A 12,032-nucleotide genomic window follows, 5' to 3' on the forward strand; every position below is an offset into this window, starting at 1 on the left:
GGGTATCTCACAGGGGAATACCAGGACGGGTTCCCTAAGCAAGCGCCTTGATACCTTCGGGTGATACGTGCGCTATATAAGTCGCAATACATTTACATTTACATTTGCTTGACTCTTAAAGTACTTTGTCTTTTAATGTACATTCATCTCATTGAAGTGTTAGACATTGATCACTCGTGGAAGATTTTACTTGCTTTGGAGAGTGGTTTGTCACATGTCTGAGGGATGGCGGCAGAGTCACGTTTCTGAGGACTGGCGGCAGAGTCATTTTGGGTTGAATGACTTTTTATTAACAATTTTATGACTGAGAGCATAGCAAACTCATAAGGAAGCATCTTTTGAAAAACAAATAACTACCTTCACTCGCGCGTTCTCCATTCTCGTGATCAGTCACGCTCCAGGCTCTCCAACTCATGTCGTCATTGCGTTACCAAACAATGCACGCTTGCTTCTGACGCTCTACGTGAACGCTGCGTTCCAAACTCCTCTGCGCTGCGCTCCAGCTACGGCACACTTAGACGGAGCTTCTTCCTTGGCAACGTTTGACTTTGCTTGACTACGCCGCCTCGGAGTGAGTCTTCTCAATGACGCTTGTCTTTTCTCCTCACAGACTTGGACACTAGAAGGACGAGAGGAGGTAGTGACATTTTAATTTGAGTTTCACGAACATTTCCCAAAGTACTGTTTTATATTCGCGTCGTGAGATTTAAAGGCTCTTTCAATTTTGTGGCTACGCTGACACACTCAGCTTTATTGGTGTGTCTATGCTGATAAACTCGTTTCTTTTAACAAGGTATTTATTGTTATGCTGATACTGAACATAATTTTTTTTTTACATGCCTTTTAATTATTATTTATTTACAGGTCCATGGAAATAATTGTTTTATTTCATTTATTAGTATCTTTTTAAAAAAAATATTTTTATTCAGGCCCCCCCCCTTTTATTGTACAGGGCACAAAATAATCAAGTTCATTATGATTAACATGCACCATTTTCATATAACAAACAACATACTATACAATTTAAACAAAATTAAATTACATTGCAGGATATGTCGGAACAAATAAAACAATACCCTAAATTAAATTCCACCGCCATTGTTTTCAATGTCTCCTACCCAGGTTCCCTTTCCTTCCAGCTTTGTATCGGCTCCCATATTTCCATACCTAATTTCTTGCCTCTTCTTCCCCTCCTTGCATATATCGCTTTCTCTAAGTTATAGCCAGCTAGCAATTTCATTAGCCACTGGTGAAAAGTGGGCGGTACACGAGCGGTACACGATCTAACCAAGCCGTCGCAATACATAGCCTTAAAATAGCCATTGCCACGAAAATAAAGTATTCATACTGAATCTGCCCAGGTTTCTTCTCTATTCCGAGGAGTACCATTTCCGTCGTTAGGATAACCTCTATCCTTAATGCTCTTCTAAAAAAGACTTCAATTTCGTCCTGGGTAGACTTTAAGTGAGTACAGGTCGCAAACATATGCAACAAATCAGCATCAGAACTGTCGCATCTTGGACACGTAGTGCCCGCTACCCCTCCCCATTGCGCGATCCTGGCAGGTGTATGATACAGGAAGTAAAGCGTCTTATAGTGTTGCGCCTGGAGTGGTGCTGCATATAAGAGTTTCTGTCCCAACTCCAATGACCTGCGAAATGGTACCCCTTCTCTGCCCACCTTCTGCTCCCACTTGCCCTCATATTTTTCCAAATTGTCTACTTGATGGTCTATTAATTCATTGTAAAACCTTTTAATAGTACACTCTTTGCCATCCTGCACTATATCCAAAATGGGGTTTATACCAAAACCCATCGGCCCTCCAGTTTTTTTCGACAGAAAACTCCTAACTTGCAGATATTTGAAAAAATGAGTTGAATCTAATCCGTATATTGCTTGAAGACTACTAAACTGCATTACCCCCTGTGCTCCTATCATATCCCCCATTTTGCTAATCCCGTGACTATACCATTCCGAAAAGACAACCCCGGAAAATATGTCCCCAGGCAGGGTAGGATTATTACTCAGCCTGGTGTAGGCATTGTACCTGCCTATGCCAAACCTTTTTGCAAACGAGGTCCAGATTTTATGGGCCGTCATAACTGTTTTAAATGTAGTTCTCTTAAAATAACTATGCTCTGTAAATTTCAAGAAACAATTCTGCGCATCATCTCCTAGCAGTAATGAGTATATTGCATAAGCTCCTAACTCGTCCTGTCCTTCGCTTTCAGACCCTCCGAATAGACATGCCATATACTGAAAGCACGCCGCCCAGTAATACATTCTCACATCAGGTAATGCCCACCCACCCCACTCCCTTGGAAGTGTCATAGATCTCAATGCCCTTCGGGTCTTTCCATGAGCCCAAACAAATCGATTTATCATATTCTCGATATCCTTAAACCACCTAGCTTCAAACAATAAGGGTTTAGTCCTGAACAAATACAGAAATTTCGGTAGCAGCATCATTTTAACTATATTAATTCGCCCTACAATTGAAAAATGTATATTATGCAACCGGTCTAAGTCCTTTTTTGCCTTTTTTATTACTGGTGTTATATTTGACTCCACAAGCTTATCTAAGTCTGACATTATTGTTACACCTAAATATACACCGCTCTGCACCACCCGATGATCCAGACAGGACGTACTGCTATTTTTAATGATATGTGTTTTCTTCGTGTTTAAGGCATAACCAGACACCTCACCGAAAAACTGTGCCTCCTCCTCAACAAAGCCTATGGCTTCTGAAGGGTGAGGAGTAACAATAGCGACGTCATCGACATATGCCAAAATTTTACATTGTCCCCTTAGAGTACCTACTGGGCAGATCTTCTCATTTAAATCAATTTGCCGTATATATGGGTCCATATAGAGAGCAAACAGGAGCGGGGAGCATGGGCACCCCTGCCGTGTGCCCCTCTTAATCTGGAATGGTAGCGTGTACCCCGCATTTACTCGTATCCGAGCGGTTGGATCAGTGTATAGAACCTGGAGAGCTCTTACCAGACCACCCCAAACCCCACCCTTGCCAAAATGAGCCACAGAAAGTCCCAGGAGACCCGATCAAAGGCCTTTTCGGCATCTAGTAATATCACTGCGAACGGGTCTCCTGAGACCTCTGCAGCATCAAAAAGAGTTATGACCTTTCTAGTGTGATGTGTGGTTCCCCTTCCTGGTATAAACCCATGCTGATTAATGGTTACTAAAGTGACAATTACTTTCGCTATTCTTAGTGCAAGTACTTTAGAGTAGATTTTGGTGCCTGAGTTCATTAAAGTTATTGGCCTATATGACCCAGGTTGGTTGGCTGGTTTACCCTTTTTTAGTATTATAACAATATCTGCACCTGCCCAACTCTTCGGGATTGATGTCCCTGCCTGCGCTTGCTGCATTGTTCTACACATATCCTGCTTAATTACATCCCAGAATGTTTTATAGAATTCCAATGGGATTTGATCAGGGCCTGCAGCTTTGCCGGAGGGGAGATTAGTCAAGGCAAACAAAATTTCTTCCTCAGTAAAAGGTGCCTCCAACTTCCTTGCCTCATCTTCTGGTAGAGTATCTACCGGAGTGCCCCGCAAATACTCCCCTATTTTAGATATATCACCTGGTAACTCTTGATCGTACAAAGAAATATAGAATTTCCTGAATACTTCTCTTATCCCCTCCGGATCTACAAATGGTACTCCCATCTCATCAAGGATCTCCCTCACCTGTCCTGTGGACACATTCTGCCTCGTGCGAATAGCAAGGGTGCGACCCACAGACTCACTAAATTCATAGCATCTTTCCCTATTCGCTAAGTATATTTTAGCGGCCTTATTAGCTATGCTTTCCTCAGCCTCCATCTTTGCTTTTGCTATTCTGACTAAAACTTGATCTAAGGGTACGCCCCTTACCACATTCGGAGTTAGTTCCTCCTCTGCGTCTACCACAGCCCTGACCAGCTCCGCCTCTCTTTGCCTTCCCTCCCTCCGACTTGCCACGCTAAAGCTTATTGTTTCCCCTCTAGCTGCCGCCTTGAAGGCGTCCCACACGTTCCCTACCATTGTACTTCCTCTATTTATGTCCAGAAAGCTCCCTATCCAATCAGTCATGTGTACAATATAAGCCTCTTCTTTTAGCAGCCCTCTCTCAAATGTCCATACTCGTCCCACTTCTTCAGTTGTACCGAGGTTTGCTGTTAAAATCAATGGGTTGTGGTCGGAAACTATCCGAGGATGCCTCTCGATTTTAATCTTGGATTGTGTAGACGTTGAAACAAAAAAGTAATCTAGTCTTGCACAGACTCTATGCGGGGCTGAATAGTAAGTAAATCCCTGCTCTCCAGTCCTTAAAGCCCCCCATGCATCCACTAAAGCATTGTTTCTTATTAGGCCACATAAGGAGCGCCAAACTCTCTTCTTTCTACCCTGGTACTGGCCGTTCAGTATCCCATCCACTCCCACTGCCCCATTGATATTAAAATATCCAGTCAGGATAACAGTTGAGGACCAAGCAGCTAACTCCAGATCCATGAAATCGAAAATATCCGGATAGTCCTCCGTTGACCCATATAAACACCCTAAAGTAACCCACTCCTCATTAATTTTGAGTTCTATCAACACCCATCTCCCCCATCGATCTTCAACCTTCCTCCTTACCATGACATCTCTACGTTTTGACAATATTGCAACTCACCTATTTTTTGCCCCTTGCTTGGAGTGCGCCAATACAGTGAACCCTAACTGCTCTAATAGATAACCTTGCTGCCCCTCTATATGGGTGTTAGACCTGTCAGCCTTAGGGTGGTCTTTCCCCGTGACGTTTTGCCCTGGCCTCATTTTTTCCACCTATTTTTTTTGTTGGCACTTAGGTCTTCGGGCACCTTTTCACAGCTAACCTGTGTTAGGGTGCAGGTGCTCTCTACTTTCAACATGGCTGCCACTGGCCCCTGCTACTGCAGCGTGGTCTTTTTAGTGTAGCACCCTAGTTGCCAGGAGCAGGCTGGGTCCCCATACAATGTTGCAACACCAGCCACCAGCCCCTGTCCATTGTTAGAGTGGGGAAGCTCCTGGAACCTTCCAGAAGGAAGGCGGACCTGACTTTTCCCACCTTAGAGAGTGGTCACCTGACCTGGGCATATATAAGCCAGGGAGGGAACTTTTTCCAGTCAGTTGGGGCATCACTGACCTGGGGAACCCACAAAGGAGTTTTAGGCGGGAGGGCCTAGTGAGGAACCTATGCTACTGGGAGTGACAGGATTTAGGTGCTGCCTCTTAAGCTCAGTGAGGTGTCCAAAGCTAGCCCCCTGATCTGGCCCAGTGGTAGGGAACCCCAGGGCCCATCTGCAGTGACTGAGGAGAAATTCTTCAAGCCCTCAACTCATTCCCCCCCCCCTTCAACTTCAAGAAACAAGCAACTAAGGGCGCAGAACCATCCAAGCGCCAAGAAACCTACTTCCTGGGACCAGGTACTGGACTGAGCTGCCCTGCGCATTCCCTGCCTTCAGCTGGGCCTACCTGTCTCCCCTGACTGAACTGTGTGACAAGCGCTATAATTTGCCCCCATCCTGCCTGCAGTTCTGACTAACTAACGTGCAGAGCGCTGTAATTTGCCCTTCTGTCAAGCGCTGTGACTCTGAGGCGCTTTTCACCGCAGAACACCTTCTGCTGCTGTTGCCCCCAAAGCGCCCACCTGAGCTGACTGATTTATTCCCCTCACGAGTAGCGCTGTGGCGCCCGACACTGTCTCTACGAGGCGCTAATCTGTTCCCCACTCACCACCGCAGCCCGGAGCTGTGGGAAACCATCTGAGGCCTTCGCGCTGCCCCGCGACGCCCCTGAGGTGAGGCTGCCTGGTCGGTGTGTGGCGCCTCGCGCCAGAGTCAATTGCCCTCATCGGTGGCCTCCATATGTGAGGAGAGGGCCGCCGTTCTTCGTCGTGCTGGGCCGCAGTAGGCCGAAGCCAAGCTGTCCCCGATCACGTGACCGGGGAGCTCCTCTGCCCCGCCCCCGGGTGCCGCGCTGCCATTGGTCCCGGTAGGCGCACCCTCGAGGTGGGCCACGTGGTTGGCTGGAGCCTCCCCGGCCGCATCCTGCAGCGTCCTCGGCCCGGAGCCTTGTCAGTAGGCCCTGAGTAGGCCCAACAATAACGCGGAGGGGGCCGTGGAGCCTGAGTGTCCCCTCCCCTTTAGACCCGCATATTGGCCTTGCCCCGGCGCTGGTGCCCAGAAGCCGCAGTGACACCGCGCCAGGCTGAGGGAGGCCCTGGGAGGGACGAACACCCCTTCCCTCTCTCCAGAGCCAGCATCTTCGCAAGGGCCCCGGAGGGCCCGAAGAATAGAGGTAACCCCCTGGGGAGGAGGGCGGTAGGCCGAGAGAGGCCCGAGGTCGCCCCTCCCCGGGGTTAACTGTGACTGGGCCCAGTTGGCCCCCTTTTGAATGTGCCTCACTATATCGTTTTACCTGCATATTTACAAGCCTGAATTACTCATCGTGACCATATTTACAACCCCGAAAGGTTCATCGTGTACTGTATTTACAAGCCTGTTAATGAGAGGCAGAGTCACTTCACTGTACTGAATTTTCTTGCAGAGGTGGACTTCCATAATATTCTGTTGATCTGATCTGGGTCGCAGCCGACCTGCATTCACAAGAAGAAAGGCTTGTCATGGATGACTAAAGGCTGTGTTCTTTGAAGTTATTTGTTAGACTGATAAGTACTTGCTGATATGTTTTGTTCCTTTCTAGGAAAAGCGACCATGAGAGGTTTGATGTGCTACTTAGATGCATTATAATTGTCGCTTCTTGTAGGATCCTCCAGGTTTATACCATTACCCCTTTGCCTGTCAAAGAGTCTGATGCGACAGGCGGGGTCAGTTAATGTTTCACAGCATAGATGAGCTGGCTGTTATTTTAATGAAAAGCCTTACTGAAATGTTTACTCTTCACAGGAAATGAAACCTGCACGAGATATATGAAATGTCTTAATGAAATGCTCATTTGATTTGAAATGCTAGTGAATTACCAATGCCTTGCTCTAATTGAAAGCCTATATAAAAGATCTTGATTTTTCAAATACAACATCTGGTGTGGTCTCCATTTTTGCGCCACTGTGTGTTACATTGGATGTGTGTGTTAAGTAGCTGCTTTACACATAAGCCCCTGGCCGCCTTCCTGCTCGAGCCATGCTACCCCCCGGAGAACTGGCGGTCCCAGTTCTTACATTGGTGCCGAGCGGTGGGATCCAGGACCTGTAGCTACCTAACACCCTCCAGTGAGACAGGGTGTGCTGCACTTAATTGGACACCTATCGTGCTACAAGCAAACCCAATTGCTCAGGACTGTCTAGCCTGCAGCAAAGTGTGTTGAACCAGTATTGTTGCCCACGTCCTAGAATTTTTTCTTCCAGGTTATCTAGGTCCTCACCTGATAAAATGGAGTTCCAGCTGGCTGACCTTGATAAGTATACGGCAGTGCAGTTAAGGGAGTTTTGTCAGGGGATGGGGGTGCCTGTGGGGACGAGAGCTGTAAAAGAAGAGCTGCGTACCGCCTTAAGGGCATGGGTAAGGGCCCACCCAGAGGAAAAAGAGGATGGAGAACAGGTCATACATGGGTAGGTGGACACTCAGGAAGACCCAGGCCTGCTCAACATTGACATGTCAGATAAAGTGTTGCCAGGACCACGTTCCAGGGCAGGGAGCAATGTTTCTAGGAAGAGTGTGTCACCGCAGGAGTACGAGGACAGGAGGGAGGAAAGGCGATTGAAGTGGGAGCTTGCCAAATTAGAGCACGAGAAGGAGAGAGAAAGGGAAGATAGGCAGTTTGCTTTGGAGAGAGAGAAATTAGCGTTGGAGGAAAAGAAGCTAGCGCACGAGCTACAGCTCAAGGAAATGGAGCTGCAAGCATTGCAGTTGAGTGCGCCAGGAAGTCCTAATGGTGGCAGCGGACCAGAGGCTCAGCAGGAGCCCAGATTCTGGTTACCCAAGGAGGTGATAGCGAGATACACCAAGGGGGATGACATTGCCAGGTGGTTGGAGGCGTATGAAGTGGCCTTGACTGCCCATGGCGTGCCTGAGAAACATTGGGGAGGTGGTTTGTACCGGTATATACCTCCTGATGTCAGGGACTCACTTCTGTATTTGGAGAAGGCGGACCAGTTTAGGTATTCCCCCATGAAGGAGGCGCTTATCAAACATTTTGGCCTCACCCCTGAAAGGTATCGCCAGAGGTTTCGTGGCAGCCATAAGCTGTCCACGCAGAACTGGGTGGATTTTTTTGAGTATGCCCGAAAGGCTCTGGATGGTTGGGTGCGTGGCAGCGAGGTGCGTGATTTTGAGGGTCTGTATAACCTTTTTTTGAGAGAGCACCTCTTGGATAAGTGTTTTCCTGAGTTGCGCCAACATTTGTTGGACCGCAAGCTTACTGATTCCCGTGAGCTCGCGGAGGAGGCGGATATTTGGGTTAGCACCCGGGTGTCACACAAGGGCCCCGGGGGAGATGGCCCGAAAGGTGGACAGGGCGCCCCTCAGAAGAAAGAGGGTGGTGATAAAAGAACAGAGTTCTCACGAGGCCCACAAACTAGACAGTTTGGGAAAGGAGTAGGTACCCCACCTCAGAACCGTTCCCCAAAACCTACTTACCCTGACAAGAGTCAGCAGCCAAAAGTGGTCCGGTGCTATGAGTGCGGAGAGGTCGGACACTACAAGGGAGACCCCCAGTGTCACAAACGACCCCCAGCCCCCACTGGTGGCAAGAGTCCCGGGGTGGCTAGTATAGCGCTTGGGTTGGAGCTGCCCCTAGATAGGGAAGGGGAGTGGACAGGCCTGACCTTGGTTTCACTCGGGGATAAGGAGATGGTCCCAGTGACGCCCTTACCATCGAATACTGCTAAGTACCAGCAGAGGGTGAAGGTCAATGGGGAGGAGGTGGACGCTCTGAGGGACACAGGAGCCAGCATGACGACCGTAGTGAGGCGGCTGGTGTCCCCTGAGCAGGTTGTTCCTGATGTGTACCATCCGGCCGTGTTGGCTGACGGCTGAATGAGCTACTATCCCGTGGCTCAAGTTCCCTTTGAATGGGGAGGAGTGTCAGGCCCGTTGATAGTTGCGATCAGCCCTGCCTTGCCTGTGAACTGTCTGCTCGGTAATGACCTCGAACATACCGCCTGGAAGGAAGTGGAGTTTAAGGCCCACACTGAGATGCTGGGATTACCAGGGTGGACGTGCATAGTCACGCGGTCCACGGCTGCCCGGCAAGAAGCTCAACCCGGGTTGGAGCCTGAAACAACGGCCCAACCCACTGTCGGTCCAGAGGAGAGTGTTGTGGAGGACACACCCCGTGTGACGGATGGGGAGCCCGCGGAGGTAACCCCGGAGTCCGTGGAGGTGGATGTCGTTCCTGTGGGAGATTTGCCGACCCTTGCCGAGTGGCATGTGGAAGGAGATCCTACCCGGGAGGAATTCTGTCGGGCGCAGAAGGAGTGCCCCACGCTTGAAGGCATGCGGCGACAGGCCGAAGCCCAAGTGGTGAACAAGGAGACCGGCAACTACCACGTGTATTGGGAGGGTGGCCTCCTGTACAGTGAGCCAAGGGTCCCGGTGCATGGATCTTCGAGGGCCTTAGTGGTCCCCCAGTGCTACCGAGCCTTTTTGATGGAACTGGCGCATGAGATACCTCTAGCCGGACACCTGGGCCAGGACAAGACCTTTGCGAGGCTAGTCCCACATTTTTATTGGCCTAGGATGAGAGTTGCCTCTGACACGTATTGCAAGACCTGCAAGACTTGCCAGGCCAGTGGCAAGACTGGGACCAAATTGAAGGCCTCATTGGAACCACTCCCAGTGGTCGGGACCCCTTTCGAGCGGGTCGGTATTGACATCGTTGGGCTGTTGGACCCTCCGACCTCTGCGGGACATCGGTTCATTCTGGTGTTAGTGGACCACGCCACTCGGTACCCGGATGCCATTCCTCTGAGGACCGTTACTGCACCTGTGGTGGCGCGGGCCCTGATGGGGATATTCACCCGAGTGGGATTCCCCAAGGTCGTGGTGTCAGACAGGGGCACAAATTTCATGTCGGCCTACATGCAGGCCATGTGGAAAGAGTGCGGTGTGACCTATCGATTCTCCACTCCTTACCACCCCCAGACTAACGGGCTCCTGGAGCGCTTCAATAAGACTTTGAAGGGGATGATCCGGAGTCTGGCAGAAGACCTGAGGCGGAAATGGGAGATCCTCCTCCCTTGCTTGCTGTTCTCGTACCGCGAGGTACCCTAGAAGGGAGTCGGGTTCAGCCCCTTCGAATTGCTCTATGGTCACCCCGTTAGGGGACCCCTTAGTCTGGTCAAGGAGAGTTGGGAGAAGACTTCGAAGAAGCTTCCCCAGGATGTTGTCAACTATATGCTGGTATTCCGCAGCCAGATGGCTAAGCTGTGGAAGGAAGCCTCAGACAACCTGGAGGCTAGCCAAGCCGTCATGAAGGAGTGGTATGACCACAACGCTCGGACGGTGGAGTTGGACACTGGACAGAAGGTGTGGGTCATGGAGCCTGGGAGCTTAGTGCCCTCTAGGACCGGTGGACTGGACCGTATGAGATTGTGGCGCGTAAAGGCCAGACCACCTATGTCGTGGACTTGAAGACCCCCCGACAGCCCCACCGGGTGCTCCACGTCAACCGCCTGAAGCCTCATCATGAGCGTTCGGAGCTTTCTCTCCTCATGGTGACGGATGGGAGCGAGGAGGAGGAAAGTGAGCCTCTCCCTGACCTTCTAGCGGCTCAGGAGAAGGATGGTTCAGTAGAGGGAGTTGTCCTCTCTCCATCCTTGACCCCAGAACAACAGAGGGACTGCCGCCAGGTTCTGGCGCAGCACGCCGTGTTGTTCTCCCTCACACCTGGAATTACGCATCTGTGTACCCATGATGTGGACACAGGGGACAGTACGCCAGTGAAAAGCAAGTCTTACCGGCTGTCCGACAAAGTAAAGAACAGCATCCAGGGTGAGGTGACCAAGATGCTGGAGCTGGGAGTAATCGAGCCCTCCAGCAGCCTGTGGGCTAGTCCGGTCGTTCTAGTGCCAAAAGCGGCTCTACCGGGCACCACACCAGAACTTCGGTTCTGTGTGGATTATCGGAGGTTGAACTCTGTCACCAAGACAGATGCTCACCCGATACCACGGGCAGACGAGCTGATTGACCGGCTGGGAGCAGTCAAGTACCTCAGCACCATCGACTTGACATCAGGGTACTGGCAGATTGCCATGGCCGATGGAGCGAAGGAGAAGACAACGTTCTCCACCCCCGAGGGTCACTTCCAATTTCGAGTGATGCCCTTCGGGCTCAAGAATGCTCCGGCCACCTTCCAGCGGTTGGTGTACCAGGTATTATCTGGCCTGGAGTCCTTCTCAGCAGCTTACCTGGATGACATAGCTGTCTTCAGTAGCACCTGGGAGGACCATCTGCAGCATCTCCAGGAGGTGCTGCGGGCGTTACAACGGGCTGGCTTGACCATCAAAGCTAGCAAGTGCCAAATTGGACAGGGCTCTGTCGTGTACCTGGGACACTTGGTGGGCGGAGGTAAGGTGCAACCCCTCCAGGCCAAGATTGAGACCATCATGGCCTGGGAGGCCCCCAAAACTCAGACTGAGGTCCGAGCTTTCCTCGGCCTCACTGGCTATTACCGCAGATTCGTCAAGGGGTATGGTACCATCGTGGCCCCCTTGACCGAGTTGAAGTCCAAAAAGCAGCCACGTCAGGTCATCTGGACGGCTGCCTGCCAGGAGGCATTTGAAACACTGAAGCGCGCGATGTGCACCGCTCCGGTGCTGGCCACTCCGGACTTCCAAAAAGAATTCTTCGTGCAGACAGATGCCTCAGAGCATGGCGTAGGCGCCGTGCTGTCGTAACTCAACGATGATGGCCAAGACCAACCTGTGGCCTTCATCTCCCGAAGACTCCTTCCTCGGGAACAGCGATGGAGTACCATCGAACGAGAAGCCTTTGCTGTGGTCTGGGCTTTGAAGAAGTTGAGGCCATACCTCTTTGGCTCTCA

At 50.5% G+C, this 12,032-nt stretch overlaps 1 long non-coding RNA gene across 1 annotated transcript in view; it reads right to left on the reverse strand.

Moving 5' to 3' along the window:
• Positions 1 to 278: 278 nt before the first annotated feature.
• Positions 279 to 12,032, reverse strand: part of LOC144771486 (uncharacterized) — a 28,219-nt gene continuing 16,465 nt past the window's right edge. Inside the window, exon 4 of the long non-coding RNA XR_013599308.1 lies at positions 279 to 619. This is a non-coding gene — a long non-coding RNA (uncharacterized LOC144771486). The remainder of the gene's footprint in view (positions 620 to 12,032) is intronic.

This window comes from Lissotriton helveticus, chromosome 8, assembly GCF_964261635.1.
Source record: "Lissotriton helveticus chromosome 8, aLisHel1.1, whole genome shotgun sequence".
In the NCBI taxonomy this organism is placed as follows: domain Eukaryota; kingdom Metazoa; phylum Chordata; class Amphibia; order Caudata; family Salamandridae; genus Lissotriton; species Lissotriton helveticus.